We start from the raw sequence: 16,923 nt of genomic DNA on the forward strand, positions 1-16,923 counted from the left end.
TCATCACACTCCACTTTGGCAGCCCGGGTTCGTGGGTTTGGATCCTGGTCGTGGGCCTACACCACTTGTCAGCCATGCTGTGGCAGGAACCCACATACAAAGTAGAAGAAGACAGGCACAGATGTTAGCTCAGGGCTAATCTTCCTCAGGAAAAAAAAAAAAAACAAAGTTTTCTCTGAGCACAAAGCAGGATAAACACAAATTAATCCAAAAGTAGACGTCATAGTGAAAAGATAAAGAGAAAAATCTTTTAAATGCCCAGACAAAGAAAAACTGCTGACTAAATAAGCTGTGGGGATTAGACTGTCCTGGGGCCTGGCTGGGAGCTCTCCTGCCTCTTCCTAAGCTTCCTCAAGCTCTGCTTTCAGCATGCTGTGTTTGCTAATACCCCCTCAAATCTTGATCCCATCTGTAATCTCCTAGTCCAGCCCCCATGCCATTCCCCACATTTCGTCAATATTCACGACCCATTCCCCTCCCATCTCAGCTTTTTGATTCATAGCCCCTCTTGCTCAACTTGATCTCAGCCATTCTTCCTCCAAACCATCACCTTTCTTTTATTTATACCTCTATTATTTTTCCAAATTGGGTTTGTGATGCCTTTCAAATCTATATGCAATAGACAAAAAAGAGAAACTGGTTATCGACAATTAGAATAAAACACTGAAGCCAGAATTCCTAAAAATGTACATCACACTGTCCTTCACTCTTGCTAAGGTCACATGGTTTAATAGGAGCTTCCCAGTGTCCAAAGCAAAAAGAGGGAAACATTCAGTGCAATATTTATGGTTTCCATGACAAAAAAGTTTACCAGTTAGTAAGGAGAAGCATCATTTTTCCATACAGAAGCCAGGGAAACAGGACCCTGTTGCAAACTGTTTTGCTTGCCCTCTCAATACCATTTCTATGGCACCAAAGCAGGTGGGCAGGCGTTAAGTAACAGAAACCCAATTCCCTAGCCTGTTGAAGCTTCGGAAGGACTTGGGCTGGAACACACAGCATGATTCGGCTATATGGCTTCTCCCCACAAGGAAGCCTCAGCTGACCAAGGGAGGCAATCCCCTAAGCATGCATCTTTGGGAAACACATACTCATCACACATGGGGTTCTTCATATTCAATGCAACCTGCACAGATTCTTTAAAGCTTCCTTTTGTTTTTCTGCTTTTGCCTATTTTTAAACATTTTAAGGATGTTTTAGTTAATTCCTCTAAGGACACATCAATTTGATTTAGTAAAAAATCTTTGAAATATTAAAGAAGACAAGATAGAAAAAGCCTCAAAGAATGTAGAAATTACATAAAGGAGCAAACTGTCCAATTTTGTGATGTTTTACACAAATATTTAAGCACATATGTCATTAGATGAGACACATATAAAAGAAATTTGATTGAAGGTTTCCCACGTGTGACAACCACCTTAAAAATTTACATGACATTCCCAAAAATAAATTGTTAAACAAAAATAAATGTTTCTAAAACTGTCAATAATAAAAAGAAAATTGGGATCAACCGTGCGAGAGGAAAGACTGAATTACCGCTTAAATCTCTCTGTAAACTATGATATTACAAAATGATTGACAGAGGAAAAGTCAATCAAAGAGGATGCCGCCGAAAATGTAGCAAGACAGGCTCATCCAGGAGACGCTCCTATTTACGAGATGAGGATGCTGAGGGCCAGAGTGGTTGCTCCACGGCCCCAACCCCTAAGGAACCGGCAGGGGCTAGAAGCTGATCTCCAGCTCCTCAGCACAGGCCCCTGACCCGGATCTTGCAGAGTCACCGACACACTGCACGTAGGGCAAAGCTCCGATTCTGAGCGCCGGTGATTGGGTCCAAATCTGGCCCTGTAACTTGCCTCTCCACACCATTGTGACTCTCCACGCAGCCGCTTTTTCCCTTTGGAGCCTGAATTAATAAATGAAGGATTCTTTGGCCTATAAATGTGCGTGCAAATCCAGGCATTCTGTCCGTTCACCAAACATTACCCACAGCCCTGCGGCCGGGTAAAATCTTCATTCCCTGGCTCAGAAGTTCCAGCCTTCAATTTCTTCAGCTTCCTGGCTTTCCCCCAGAGGCCTGGACTGAGAAATGAAGTTGTTCCGAGCAGCAGCCAATGGCCTGACTTCAGCCTTTCCCTTGAAAGTTACTGAATTAGGGCTGCAGAGTCTGGAAGACAGGCTGCTGCCCCCATTTCCCAGTTCCCTGGGTGTTTTGCTGGGCTCTGTTCTAGAGACAGCTCGTGTGGAACATATTCCCCAAATGCAAGATAGCCCATCACAGCCCAGACAATCACTGCTCCACACCCCAAAGCAGCCCAGCCCTATCTGTCAAAACGGCCTCTCCATCAGCCACATAACCACCTGTGATGCTTAATTTTCTGTGTCATCTTGGCTGGGCCACAGTGCTCAGATATTTGGTCAAAGATTACTCTGGATGTTTCTGTGACAGTGACTTTGGAGGAGATCAACGTTTAAATCAGTAGACTTTGAGTAAAGTGTAATGTCCTCCATAATATGGGTGTGCCTCATCCAATCAGTTGAAGGCCTGATTATAACAAAGACTGACCTCCCACAAGCCCATTCGGCCAGCAGAAGGCCTTCACACTGGAACTGCAAAATTGGCTTTTTCCTGGGTCTCCATAATCACGTGAGCCTGTTCCTTAAAATAAATCTCTCTCTCTCCATATATATATGTATATATATGTATATCCTACTGATTCTGTTTCTCTGGAAAACCCTGACTAATGCAGCAGCCAAGAAGGTTTAAAGTAGCATGTCATCCAAAACTCCAGTGCAATATGCCGAATCTTTGAATTTAGCCAATGGCAAAAATTCCTTTTTTGGTTCTTAATCTTACATTTAAAGAGAATTATACAGATCAGATGTTGCAAACTTTGGGGCCAAATTTAACCCACAATGGGTTTAGTTACACCCAGATGAAATGTTTGTTCATCAAACCTACTTAACAATTAAAAATCAGGATATTTCGTGTTTACTTCTACATTCAGATTTCTGCTTCTCTTGCAAACTCGGGGGTGCCCCACGTGGAGCTGGCACTCCTGTTGGGCAACCTTGGCTGAGTGGAGGAGCTACTGGTTCCTCAGACTCTGTTCCCGCCCCTCAGCTCTGCACGCCTCACCCTCAGTCTGACACCCAGCCTCTCCCTCTTCCACGCTACCTACCTGGCTCCCGTAGGCATTTGGGTTTGTGATCCTTGATGACAACACAAGGATAACCAAGCCAGGGTGAGTCTAAGAGAAAAAAAAGACATGGATCCTTCCCTTCCCTCCATCTTTCCCCAGAGCCACTGCTCACTGGCTGGGTGACTTTTGTCAAGCCTATAACTCTTAGGAGCCTCGCTTTTCCCCTGGGGAAAATGGGGCTAATGGTACAGATCCTGCATGATGTTTATAAGGATTAAATCGTGCACTATTTGCGCAGCACCTGGTAGCTATTATTTTATTAGTTTATTCAGACACACACCATACTTTATTTGATAAAGATGAGCCTAAAGCCAGCCAGGGCCTCTAGAGATGAGAAACATCCTATGCATTACGCAACTTGTATAGTTTGAAAATGCAGTTTTTGATATTTCGTTAATTCCTCGAGATGATCTTGGGAGGTTGCCACTGTCATTACCCACATTTAACAGGTGAAAGTGGTGGGGTTCAGGAGTCCCAGCCCCCATGCTCCCCTGAATACATCTTTCTATTATGCATTATGATAATTACCTATGCCCGTGTCTGCTCTTCCTCCTAGGCCACATGAACCTGGAAATGAGGGACAAATGGGAGTCCCCACTGTCGCCCTGGTGGATAACAAGGGCCGGGCCCAGGGAAACTGACTCTGTCAGTTCATCTGCAGAGGAAAAGCCCCACATCAGAGAATCAGCAAGAGGCTCCAGCAGGGACTGCCCTGCCCCGACTCCCAGCCCCTGTTCTCTCCCCTCGGCAGGAAACCATGATGTCTTTCCTTTCACTTCCTTAAACTTCTCTTGGGCCCGCCACTTCTTCATCGGATGGAAATTGGGAGTTCCATCTGTGCAGCCAAATGTGGACCCCAGGGTACCGATGTGGGCTCCAGCAGAAAGAAATGTGACACCACATTTCTGTGATCTGCTAGAGGAAATGGGTGTCTCCCACAAAGCTGCGACACTCTGCAGCCCAGGCTGCTACCCTCTCTAGGCCCTCGGGCACTGGGCAACAACATGGAAACGTAATCAGCACAAGAAACACCTCCACAACTTTTAAAATCAGATTCACTGAAGTCTAACTTACACAAATTCACCCATTTTAAGTGCACATAAGTTTTGACAAAAGTATACAATCTTGTAACTAACACCACGGTCAAGATACAGAATATTTTTATCCTCCCAAAAAGTTCTCTTCTGCATCCCAAAAGTTCCTGGCTTCAGGCAACCACTGATCTGCATCCTGCCACTGTGGTTTGGCTCTTTCTAGAACGTCATAAATTGGAAGTATATAGTCTTTGGGGTCTGCTCACCATATGCTTTCAAAATTCAGCTTTGTTCCCGCATCTATGATTCGGTTGTTGCTTTTTTATTATTGCTGAGTAGTAGACCATTGTATAAATATACCGCAATTTATTTATTCACCTGTTAATGGATATTTGCCTTGTTTCCAGTTTTTATTTTATTTTGAATAAAGCTGCTATGAACTTTCATTCCCCAATCTTTATGTGGAATATGTTTTCATTTCTCTAGGGTAAATATCTAGAATTGGGATGGCTGGGTCATACAGTAGATGTACGTCTAATTTTATAAGACACCACCAAACTGGTTTCCAATGTGGCTGTACCACTTTGCTCTCGCATCAGCAATTTACAAGAGTTCCGGTTGTTCCACATTCTCTCTGACGCTTAGTGTTGTCAGTCTTTTTGAATCTAGCCATGCTCATGTGTGTGAGTGGTTTTAATTGAGGTTTTAATTTGGATTTCCTTTATAACGAATGATGTTAAGCATATTTTCATATGCTTATTTGCCATTCCTTTGTCTTCTTTGGTAAAGAGTCATCAAATCTTTGCCCATTTTTTAAAAATTGAGTTGTTTGTATTCTCAATATTGAGTTTTAAGAGTTCTTTAATCCTATATATGGTTGACAAATATTTTCCCCAGTCTGAGACCTGCATTTTCATCTTCTTAACAGGATCTTCCAAAAGACAAACGTTTTTTATTTTCATGGAGTCTAATCACATTTTTTCTGTTATAGTTTCTGCTTTTTGTGTTTTATCTAAGAAATCTTTATCTAAGGTAAGGTTACAAACATTTTTTCCTATGCTTACTTCTAGGAATTTTATAGATTAACTTTTATATTATAGTATGATGCATTTGGGGTTAAATTTTGTATATGCTATGAGGTCAGGATCAAAGTTCATTTGTGTCCCCATATGAGTATACAATTGGTTCCACTCCATTTGTTGCAAGACTGGCCTTTCTCCATTGAATTATCGTAGCGCCTTTGTTGAAAATCAATTGAGCATCTATGCATGGGTCTATTTCTGGACTCTTCCTTCTATTCCATTGAGTTATGTGTTTACCCTTACGCCAAATGCACACGACCTTGATCACTGTAGCTTTATGTAGTAAGTCTGGAAGTTAGGTCCGATGAGTCTTCCCCTGCTGTTTTCTCTGTAAAGGTGGCTTTGGCTATTCTAGATTCCTTGCATTTCTATAAAAATTGTAGACTCAGCTTCTGAAAGAAGCTGTAAAGACCCTGCTAGGACTTCGATTGGGATTGCTTTGGATCCATAGATCAGTCTGAGGACAACTGACATCTTAACACGATTGAGTCATCAAATTCGCAAACATAGTATATTGCTCCATTTCTCAAGTCTTTTTTAAAGCATGCATAAGATATACACATAAGCATACATAATCAAATACATTGGTGGTATTATTATTTTGACAAACTGTTATCTACTAGATCAATTAAGAATAAGAAAAATAAAAGTTTTATTTTACTTTCACTTATTCCTTCTTTAATGCTCTTCCACACTGTATGTAAATCCAAGTTACTGCTCTATATTATTTTCCTTCTCTTTAAAGCACTTTTTACTATTTCTTGCAGGGTAGGTCTACTGACAACAAATTCTTTGAATTTTTCTTTGTCTGAGAAAGACTTCCATTTCTCCTTCACTTTTAAAGGGTAATTTTACAGGATACAGAATTCTAGGTTGGTGGGTTTTTTCCTCTCAATACTTTAAGTATTTCACTCCACTCTCTTCTTGCTTTCATGATTCCTGAGAAGTCAGATGTAACTCTTCATCTCTGTTCCTCTATAGGTAAGATTTTTTGCCTCTGGGTTCTTTCAGGATTTTTTCATTATCTCTGATTTTCTGTAGTTTGAAAATGATATGCCTATGTGTAGTTTTTTGGTGTTTATCCTGCCTGGTGTTCTCTGAGCTTCCCGGAGCTGTGGTTTGCTGTCTGACATTAATTTGGGGGAAATTCTAGTCATTATTGTTTCAAATATTTTTTCTGTTCCCTTCTATCTTTCTTCTCCTTCACATGTATCTTACACCTTTCGTAGCTGTCCCACAGTCCTTGGATATTGTTCTGTTCTTTCCAGTCTTTGTTCTCTTTGCTTTTTGGTTTTGAGGGATTCTACTGACAGATCCTCTCGCTCAGAGATTCTTTCCCCAGCTGTGTCCAGTCTACTAATAAGCCCATCAAAGGCATTCTTCATTTCTATTACAGTGTTTTTATCTCTAGCATTTCATTTTGGTTCCTTCTTAGGATTTCCATCTCTCTGTTTACATTGCCCATTTGTTCTTTCATGCTGTCTGCTTTATCCATTAGAGTCCTTAGCATATTAATCATAGTTGTTTTAAATTCCTCGTCTGATAATTCCAACATCCCTGCCATGTCTGGTTCTGATGCTTGCTGTCTCTTCAAATTGTGTTTTTTGCCTTTTGGTATGCCTTGTGGTTTTTTCTTGACAGCTGGATGTGATGCACTGGGTCAAAGGAACTCCAGTAAATAGGCCTTTAGTGATGTCGTGGGGGGGGCGGGGGTGTGGGGAGGGGAAGCGCTCTAGTCCTGTGACTGGGGCTCAGTCTTTTAGTGAGTTTGTGTCTCTGGACTGTGAACTTCACAAGAGTTTCTCAGTATTTTCCTCCCCCTTTGAGTGGAACAGAATGGCTGGAACTGGCTGGATTTGGTTATTTCCCTTCCCACAAGTCAGTTAGACTCTGTAACTCCCTCGAAGGTTAGGCTCTGATTAACTAGTTTCTCCTGAGGGCAGGCCTTGTTAAGAACAACAGAGCATTCTGGCCTATTTCAAAACGCTTCCTTTTCCCCTGCTCCTCCTGGACGCACAGGGCCATTTTTCTCCGATATTGCCTGTGGGAAGTTGGTCAAGCTCCTGGAAGTAAATCTCACAATATTTTGGGGGCCCCCTATGACTGGGCTCCCCTGGAGTTTTCAACTCTCAGACTTTTCCATACTGAATCTCCAGCAATTAGTCAGTCCCAGTTCAGGTTTCCCACGCCAGGCCCTGGTCCCCTTGGTGGTTTCCACTGGCGAGTCTGTGCTCCAGTAAGCCGTGACTCCCCGCATCCACCTGTCCTTTCAGTCTTAGGAGCAGTGGTCTGCCCCATGTCCTCCCCTCCTCTTACGAATCCAAGAAGAGTTGTTGATTTTTCAGTTAGTTCAGGCTTTTCCTTGTTGTTGGAACAGAATGGCGACTTCTAAGCCCCTTTCCCACAGAACTAGAATCCAGAGTCTCCCAAGTCTTTTAAAATTTTTTGCAGCAATAATTTTTCAGTATACTGAAAATATATTCAATATATACAAAATTTGTGTGTATTTTAAAAATTTTCCCCTCGATATTTTATATTTTCCCTAAATGATTTTGTATTTTCAAAGCTATTTTCAATGGCATTTTTAATTTCAATTCTGATGCTTTTGTTGCCCATATATAGAAATACAATTTATTTTTGTACATTGACATTGTGGCCTACAAGCCTGTAAAATCACTTAGTAGTGTAACAGCCTTTTTAAACATTTATTAAGATTCTCTACGGAGATAATTATGTCATCTGTGAATAAAGACAGTTTTACATCTTCTTTCCCAACCCACATGCCTCTTATTTCTTTTTCCTGCCTTATTGCACCAGCTATGACTTCCAGCATGATGTTAAATAGATGGGATGAAAGTGGTCATGCTTTCCTTGTTTCCCAAACAGGGGGAAATCAATCTTTTACCATTGAGTATGAAATGAACTGCAGGATTTTCATAAATGCTCTATCAGCTTGGGGAAATTCTATGTATTCCCAGTCTTCCGAGTGTTTTCATCATGTATTGTTGTATTTTATCAAATTTTTTTCTGTATCTATTGAGATGAATAATTTCTTTCTGTGTTAGTCTGTTACTATGGTGAATTATATTGAGAGGATTTTCAAATAATAAACCAACCTGCTGGTTTATCCCAAACTGGAAATGACACATGTCAATAGGACAGTGGTTAAACAAATTGTGGTTTACACACATACCCTTCTCCTTTATTTTCTTTATCATATCAGCATAGAAAGACAAATATATAGACAAACAGACAAACGATATGGACAAATCACAGGAATGGAATCCCAAATTGCTGATGAGTTTATGAAGAAATTCTCAATCTCGCAGGTAATCAGAGAATTGCACATTAAAATAAGAAAACTCCATGTTTTACCCAGTGATCTCGACAGCCACAGGCTGCTGGTTGCCTCCCTTTCAGTGGGACACAAGAGTTGATGCCATGATAAAACACCAAAATATTATTGACAAAAATGAAACAATTACTATCTAGGGCCTGGCTGGGAGAAGTAACTGGTGTTGCTGCGTTTGAGGGCAATCTGGCAGGTCTGAGTGACAAGAAGCAGCCCCACACCTTGGTACTTATCTGGAAGAAACACTTACACAAGTCCAAGGACAAGGAGAAACATGCAAGGATGTTTATTACTGTGCTCTTTATGATAGCAAAGAGAAAAAAGCAATCTAGTTGTCCCTCTGGATAAATAATTGTGGGATTTGTCTATGATAGAATTCTATGTGGGAGGAGGAGGTAATGGATTTGATTTTAATACAGCAACATGGATAAATCTAAAAAACATATTGAGTAGAAAAAGTAAACAACAAAATGAGGTTTATAGCACAGAGCTATTTACATAAATTAAAACATACTGCATTATATATTTTTAAGAATAGACTTATCTGAATAAACATGTGGAAGGTGGATTGAATTGCTGCATACAAAATATTCTTGAATAGGCTTCTATGGAATAAGGGAACTGGAGTGGGCTTGGGGGAAAAAGGAAATAAAATAAATGAAGGAGAGTTCTTGCACCAAAGAATGAAAATATGTCTTGAGTTGAATGGGGCACGCATGTCTCACAAGAAGAATAAAAAGTTTTCAATTTTAAATGACATTTCAGCCCCTGAAACAGACCAGTGGGGGACAGATTTGGGATCCCAGATGCCTCCGTGGAGCCCTTCCACAGACCAGAAAAAAGCAGCCATGTCCTTGACAAGACCCAAAGCTAAAACTGTCAAACTACACAGTCTGGGTGATCTGTCGCACTGTTCTGGCCCCAGCAGGCGGCTCAGTCCTGTCTCTCCAGACGTGTTATTTTGCTCATGTCAATGATTACATCCCAACATCAAGAAAAATGAAACTCTTACACATTCCAAAGGGGCTTAAAAGTCCAACACCACCTCAAACTCCTCTCACCTTGATCCCTTGGACACACAAGGGAAGCCCCTCTCTCCACACACAAGAGGAAAGGTCCGCCCTGAGTTTCGCCATCCCCTAAAGGAGTACGGGCAGGAGTCATGAGTCCTCTGTTGCTTCTGCTGGGGCTGTTGCAACGAGTTGCCCTACCTGAGTTAAATTGCAATAAAGATAGAAAGTGAGGAAAACATGCTGGTTTCAAATTAGTTTTACAGAGAGAGATGCCAGGTTCTAGTTTGGGTGGGTGAATAGCTGGCATCAACTCTTTCGCGTCCCACGGAGAAGGAAGCAACCAGAAGCCTATGTCTGTCAAGATCCTTGGGAAAAATATGGTAAAGACAGAGAATTTACCTTATCTATCTATCTTTCTATCTGTCTGTCTGTCTATCTATCTACCACTGTGACAAGGCTATGGAAACATCATAGAGCAGATGACTCTGTAATCATTGCCTTTGCTGAAAATGGTGTATTTCTGCGGAAAAAAGAAAGAAAGAAAATGTTATTTATTTAAATACTTCAAATCATAGTAAACTTTTGTTACTCACTTTAAGCATTCAGTCACTTGGCAAACACTGTTACATCTCAAGTAATACCTTGCCTTAAGCAAGCAGCACATTTATAAGTGCTACATTTGGACCAACTATTTAACATGAAGCTCCTAGCACTATATTTATAAGACAATTCATTAGTTTCAAAAAGAATGATGGGCAGTGCATTGCACGGCATTTCCATTGCAATACCATATCCAGTGCAGCTGTGGCCCCGGATGTGTATTCTCGGTGTAAATGTGTTTTCTTCTCTTCCACACACTCACCATAGCATGGATGCACTTGACCTTTGCCGTGGTGAGAATATAACCGGCCCTGCAGAGGACATTCTTGGCCACCCCTTTCCCCAGCATCCCTCACCACCCCCACTGTGTAGCAGGCACGAGGTCTGAGCGAGATTGATCTACCACCCCCATTCCTGACATTGGCCCCAAAGTCCTAAATCACTCAGCATAACCGCCTCCTCTTCACCAGAGTGATGGTCCAATTAGAATAAAACTCAAGACTTTTGATGGATATAAAAAGAGAAGCTCTCTTGCTCTGGATAAAGCAGTGTGTGGATGTGAAGCCTAGAAGAGCGGCAGCCATCTTGAACTCTAAGGCAAGCCAGTCTGGGAATGAGTCGACCTACAACACGGCAGAGCAGAAAGAAAGTCAGAGAAATGGAGCCAGCACCCTGCTCAGACTGTGCCTGAAAGCTGCCCTTTCTACCTTTGGACATTTTAGGTACATAAATCATTATTTGTTTTAGATAGTTCTTTTTTTCCCATTAGTTTGAAACCAAATACATCCTTACCATACTGATCCCAAAGTGCTAAAGATAAGTAGGGGGTGGGGCGGAGGCCATTTATTTCTTGGAAGTCTTCTTCCCCATTTGTGTAGCTGGAATGCCACCTTATCTCCAGGAGCTTTCTTTGCTCATTTGTGGCATAGACCAGCTAATAAGGAGCCACTTTTTCTTTCTAAACCCGCCTTCCTCTACTTCCGGGTTCTCTTCCACACTTGTGACCCAATCTAGATCTAGCCATAACATGGTTGTGGGCACTCTGAGACAACCGCCAAAAGCCTTTGCCCTCTCAACTTTCTCCAACTGACCGTGCTGAGGGAGGGGCTGAGAGCTGCACGTCCTAAACCATGGACCCACGGGAGCAGGAAGAGCCAGATGCTCTTGGACTGAATGGCTTTGACTCACCTGTGTCCGTTTCTCCACTGTCCAGCTTTACGGTCTATGCAGCATGGTTCTCTCCCTAACACTGTTTATTTGTTTTAGATAGTTCACTGTCGTGATCACTGTCCTGGCACAATTTCCCTGTTCTGTGTTCACTCTAAAATATGTGCAATAATAATAATGAATATTTCATGATTAATAATTTTGCTTGCCTTCTTGGAAATTGGATGAGCTTTTGGGGAATGACTTGGTCAGCCTGGGTCTGTTAATAAAAGATGCCCAAAGAAATTTGTGCTGAGGTCTCGTTTTCACACTGTAAGTTTTGCTCTGCAAGGAGAGGCATTCCAATGTCTTTGAAGCTATGGGTGTTTCCCTTAGAATTACGATGATGGAGGTGGCATCTCTCCCACTGGAGCCACTAGTAAAGGACTTACCCAGCATTTCATCCTTTAGCCTTTCCGACCTCCTTCCTCAGGTCAGCTGCTCAGATTCAGCAGGAACGTAAGCTAATGGGAAACAACACAGTCTTTTCCAAAGGCTTCTCTTCCTTCCTCTGTCAGTGGGCTGACTTGACATTTTGTTGGCAGCCTTCAGAGCACTTCACAATTCTCTGGAAAACGTTGAAAGCAATTTATAGGTTCTCAGCACATACAATAAAAAGCTTTTCAAGACAATCTCTCTTAAAATTGCCAACAATATCTAGACTAGGTGAGACACTGTTTTTTCTCTGTTGGTTGCCCCTGGGAGATATTACCAAATAATTATAAAGACCAGAGGGATTGAGGTAGCAGTTCAGTGACCAAAAATCATTCATATTCTGTGACAGGCTTGTCATTGCACAAAAAATATGTCCCAGAAATGACAATACACTGGCATTGTATTACTTCTCTCAATCTGATTTTCTATCTAGAAATTCAAAAATTCTTGGTCAGAGCAGGTGTTGTGAATATCTGCGGTTTTTGCCTCCCGCGATCCATTTGCCACTGTGCTGGTAACTACCCTGTCTCCCTGTGAGGAACCACTCCCTCCCACACTCAGTCCAGGGGCTGGAGGTGGTTCAGCTCATGCCCAGCTCCAGGGGTGAACATATAACTTGAGTCTAAGCCAATCAGCACACTGCATTTCCCTGGCCACAGCAATTGGTTTAGGAATGGTCACATGACCCAACCAGACCCAATCAGATGCTGCTGGGGCTTTTGAGAGAGAGACACTGACTTCACTTCTGGATTTGATTTAAACTGTAAGGAGGAAAGAGTTTGAGACTTGTTGCCACCATCATGTTACCACATGAACCAAAGACTGTAGCCAAGACAAAAAGAGGCAGAGCTGAGACTGGAGAGAAACTGAGTTCTGATATAACGCTGTTTGATTCCTGAAATCCAGCTGTGCTGGAGCCCACTCTAACTCTGGATGGTTCAGTTAAATGAGCCAAAAATTTGTTTTTCTTTTTTCTGCTTAAGCAGGTTTGGATTGGGTATTGTTTTACTTCAAAACCAAGCCAAACAGGGGCCAGCCAGGTGGCACAGCGGTTAAGTGTGCACATTCTGCTTCAACGGCCCAGGGTTCACCAGTTCGGATCCCAGGTGTGGACATGGCACCACTTGTCAAGCCATGCTGTGGTAGCCTCCCACATAGAAAGTAGAGGAAGATGGGCACGGATGTTAGCTCAGGGCCAGTCTTCCTCAGCAAAAAGAGGAGAATTGGCAGCAGATGTTAGCTCAGGGCTAATCGCCCAAAAAAACCAAGGCAAACAAAAAACCCTGAGCGCCCCACCTCATATCCTGATTTTAGGTCTGAAAAATACATTTAGTGAAGGTAAAAGTGTAAACTGAGCAATGTGGAAAGAGTCTGTATTTTTACATTTCCTAAAGTAGCTAGCACATTCTGGCCACACTCTACCTTCCAAGATAGTGTGTATGTGCGTGTGTGTGTGTGTTGGACTAATTGAATTAATGGATACATAAGGAAAGTCAAGAACAATTCCTGCCAAGTCTTAGAAAAATCTCTGGGTTTCAAAGCAGCAGCACCTGGAATTTGGGATCTCTAGGGTGAAGAGGCAACTGCTGATCAATGTGGAATGAACAGAGGTCACTCAAGCCTGAGCCACAAAAAAATGCCTGTGAGCAAGAAGGCTGTCACTGACCAGACTCTTGGCAAGGCCACCCATCTCCCTGAAACAGGGACAGACCAAACCGAGGGGAAGGCCCCTTCTTCCCACTTCCATATTATAGATGCCCCCCAGGAGCAGGGAACAATCAGATCCAGGGCCTCAAAGCAGTTCCCGCCTCAAAGGGGTGTGAAGGTGTGGCTGAAAGGGGCAGCATGAATTTATGGAAGAAACTCATGCGGAGTCTGAGGGCCACGGCAGGAAGAAGGGGGCTTCCTCCTGACACTGACTCCTCAGCAACTCAAAACTCTTTTCAGACAAGGAAGGCCCAGGACTCCAAGAAAGAGGAGTCCTCACGAGACCTGGAAAGGAAGCAAGAACCTAGACGTGAGCAGGAACAGCTTTAGAAAACTAAATTGAGCAAAGTTTTGTTCTCACTCACTGCAGCCTCTGTCCCCCACCAGCACCTTTTTCCGAGAGGTCCAGGGCTCTTCCGTGGCTTTAGTCATAGAAGAGCTGGTCAGAGACTCTTCGTACAAAGGAGTTAGGAATTAGTGTGAGCAAAGGGACACCAAGAATAGAAAACCAAAGAAAAAGAGGGGGGCGGAGAGGGAGGCCAGCCTTCAGTTCAGCTCAAAGGTGAAACTTCTCAGGCATCGACAAGGCGCCTACACATCCCCACACTTCCTTCTCCAAACGTGGAATGGAATTCCACTGCTGGAGTTGTGTTCTTTCAGCTTCTGACTTTAATCTCAATAAATACAGACCTCTTTGGAGAGAAAGTAGCTCTCATGTTAAACTGTTGTCAGTTGTTTGCTCGTCTGTGTGAAAGCTTTGTACTAGAGAAGAAAGTGTGATAACTAGGACCATAAGTACATGATGAGGATGAGGAAACGCGATGACACTGAAAGGGAATTGGTATTTGGGCAAGCGGTGCGCTGGAGTGGGCAGAGCACAGACTTTGGAGTCAGAAAGACCTGGATTCAAATCTGGATTCTATTACCACTGTTATCTTGGGCTGATTACTTCACTTCTTTGACACTCAACTACCTTCTTGTGAAATTGGCATATAAATGCCTGTCTCCATGCCTTTGATCATTGCATCCTCTCTGTCTTGAATTCCCACATATTCCTTGCCATTTGCCTGGCTAACTCCTAATTCAGGCAATACATCACCTGTGTCCCCTCCTGAGGAAGACTGAAATGGGGAGGGGCCCCTTGTCTGGGTCCGACAGCATCCACCTGCAGAGCAGAGGTTGCAGCAGTTGTAACTCCTGCTACTCTGTACTGTGACTTCTCCCTCTGTCTCCACTAAAGAGATGGGGCCCTAAGATCCAGAGCCTACGTCTCATTCACTGTTGCATGCCAGTGCTTAGGAAACTTGCAAAAAAGATCAGAGAGAGGGATCTGAAGGGCTCTCACCCAGGAGAGCTGGAGACTTTGGGCTTGGGTGGGCCAGGGGAGGCTGTTCCTTCCCCACAAAGGGAAAGAATGCAGTCAGGGTGGAGAGAGAGATGGGCAGCCACACCACTTCTCTTCTTCTCAAACCAGCTTCCTAACCGGGAGCAGAAGCCTAAATGGAGACAAGGCAAGAATTATGACACTGTTATTGGACAAAGATGAATTCAGGGTTAAAAGCATTGTGTGGTGGCAGAAGCAGTCACTTCATAATGCTGAAGGCTGCAATCCACTGTGGAGAGGAAGGCTGCCATTTATGGTGGAGATAATGTTGTCATGAGCCGTTAGCAACCAAATAACAAAGCACCAACACTTGTGAAGTAAAACCATAGGAAATACAAAGAGAAACTGACAAAAATATAAAAGGAATAAAAGGTTTTAATACACCTCTTTAGATCCTTGACAGGTCAAGTGTATGAAAATAAGTAAGGATATATAAAGTATGTGAACAATATAATTAAAATTATGTCTTTCTAGGTTTCTATGGTGTATTTACAAAAATTACCTTCTTTTAGGCATAAACTCCAAGAAGCTGTTATAATGCAAATTACATTCTAAGATTGCAATACAATAAAACAAAAAATAAGTAGCAAACATAGAAACGCCAAACCCTTGGAAATTAGGGGAAAAACATCTCTCAGTTAACTATTGGGTCAAAGATAACAGATAATTTACAATTGTCAAATATCTAAAAAATAAAATAATAACATTACAAATTAGAATTGGGATACATTTCAAATTGTGTGCACAGGGAAAGTCGTAACCTCAAACACTTATAATACTAAATTAACAAGAATGAAAATGAATTAAATAAGTATCAACATGCAAAGTTAAAAGGGAAAGACAAAAAGAAGTTCAAGGAAAATATAAACTCAAAAAAACAACGAATTTGTGACCAAAAGATAGTAGAATTAAATATTTTAAGAGAAAATTCTATGAGGAAAAAATTCAATACAACTAATAGTACACCATTAAGTAGTGTAATCAAGAATGAGAGAGAGAAAGCACAAAACTATACAATTAGGAATGAATAAAGGAGAAAATACAAATGCAGAGAAAAATCCAAAGACACATAGGAGAACATTTTGTTCAACTCTGTTTTAGTAACTTTGAAAATATGAATGGAATGTATGATTTTTTAAAAGAAAATATAAATACCAAACTGCCAAATTAAGAGGGAGAAAACCACGACAGAAAATAAGAAATATGTCAAAGAGCTAACCCTCTGAATTTCTCACATCTGCCCCAAATACTACACCCAAAACAATTTTACAAATGAATCCTGGCAAATATTTAAGGAGCAGACAACCCTCATATTAAAAAAAAAAAAAAAAATGTCCTAAAGTAGACCCAAAGGAAGGGGACAAAGTCTCTCCCACTAGATGAACGAAGTCACATTTTTGAGAAGAGCATGTAAGATGGGGGATATTGTCGTGTCCATAAACGGAAAATTTGGTCTCACTCTCATACACAATTGTGGACTCCTCTAGCACCTGAGCTGTCATTCAAAGCACTAAAACTTAGAGTCTTGACTGTTATGAGACACAACAAAGGAAGCGTCCCTGATGTTGTCTTGCTATCCTGCTGTATTTACTATCCTATTTCTTTCTTTTTTTTTTAATTGAGAATATGATAGTTTACAACCTTGTGAAATTTCAGTTGTACATTATTGTTTGTCAGTCATATTGTAGGTGCACCACTTCACCCTTTGTGCCCACCCCTCACCCCTCCTTTCCCCTGGTAGCCACTAATCTGTTTTCTTTGTCCACGGGTTTGTTTATGTTCCACATATGAATGAAGTCATACAGAGATTGTCTTTCAATCTGGCTTATTTCACTTAACATAATACCCTTAAGGTCCATCCATGTTGTTGTGAATGGGATGATTTTATCCTTTTTATGGCTGAGTAG

The 16,923-nt window shown here is 41.9% G+C and overlaps 1 long non-coding RNA gene across 1 annotated transcript in view; it reads right to left on the reverse strand.

The window, feature by feature from the left end:
- Nucleotides 1-6,770: 6,770 nt before the first annotated feature.
- Nucleotides 6,771-16,923, reverse strand: part of LOC139076212 (uncharacterized) — a 39,109-nt gene continuing 28,956 nt past the window's right edge. The window contains exons 4-5 of the long non-coding RNA XR_011527590.1: nucleotides 11,883-12,058; nucleotides 6,771-10,204 (exon numbers count right to left, since the gene is read on the reverse strand). This is a non-coding gene — a long non-coding RNA (uncharacterized lncRNA). The remainder of the gene's footprint in view (nucleotides 10,205-11,882; nucleotides 12,059-16,923) is intronic.

This window comes from Equus przewalskii, chromosome 15 (genome assembly GCF_037783145.1).
Source record: "Equus przewalskii isolate Varuska chromosome 15, EquPr2, whole genome shotgun sequence".
Taxonomy (NCBI): domain Eukaryota; kingdom Metazoa; phylum Chordata; class Mammalia; order Perissodactyla; family Equidae; genus Equus; species Equus przewalskii.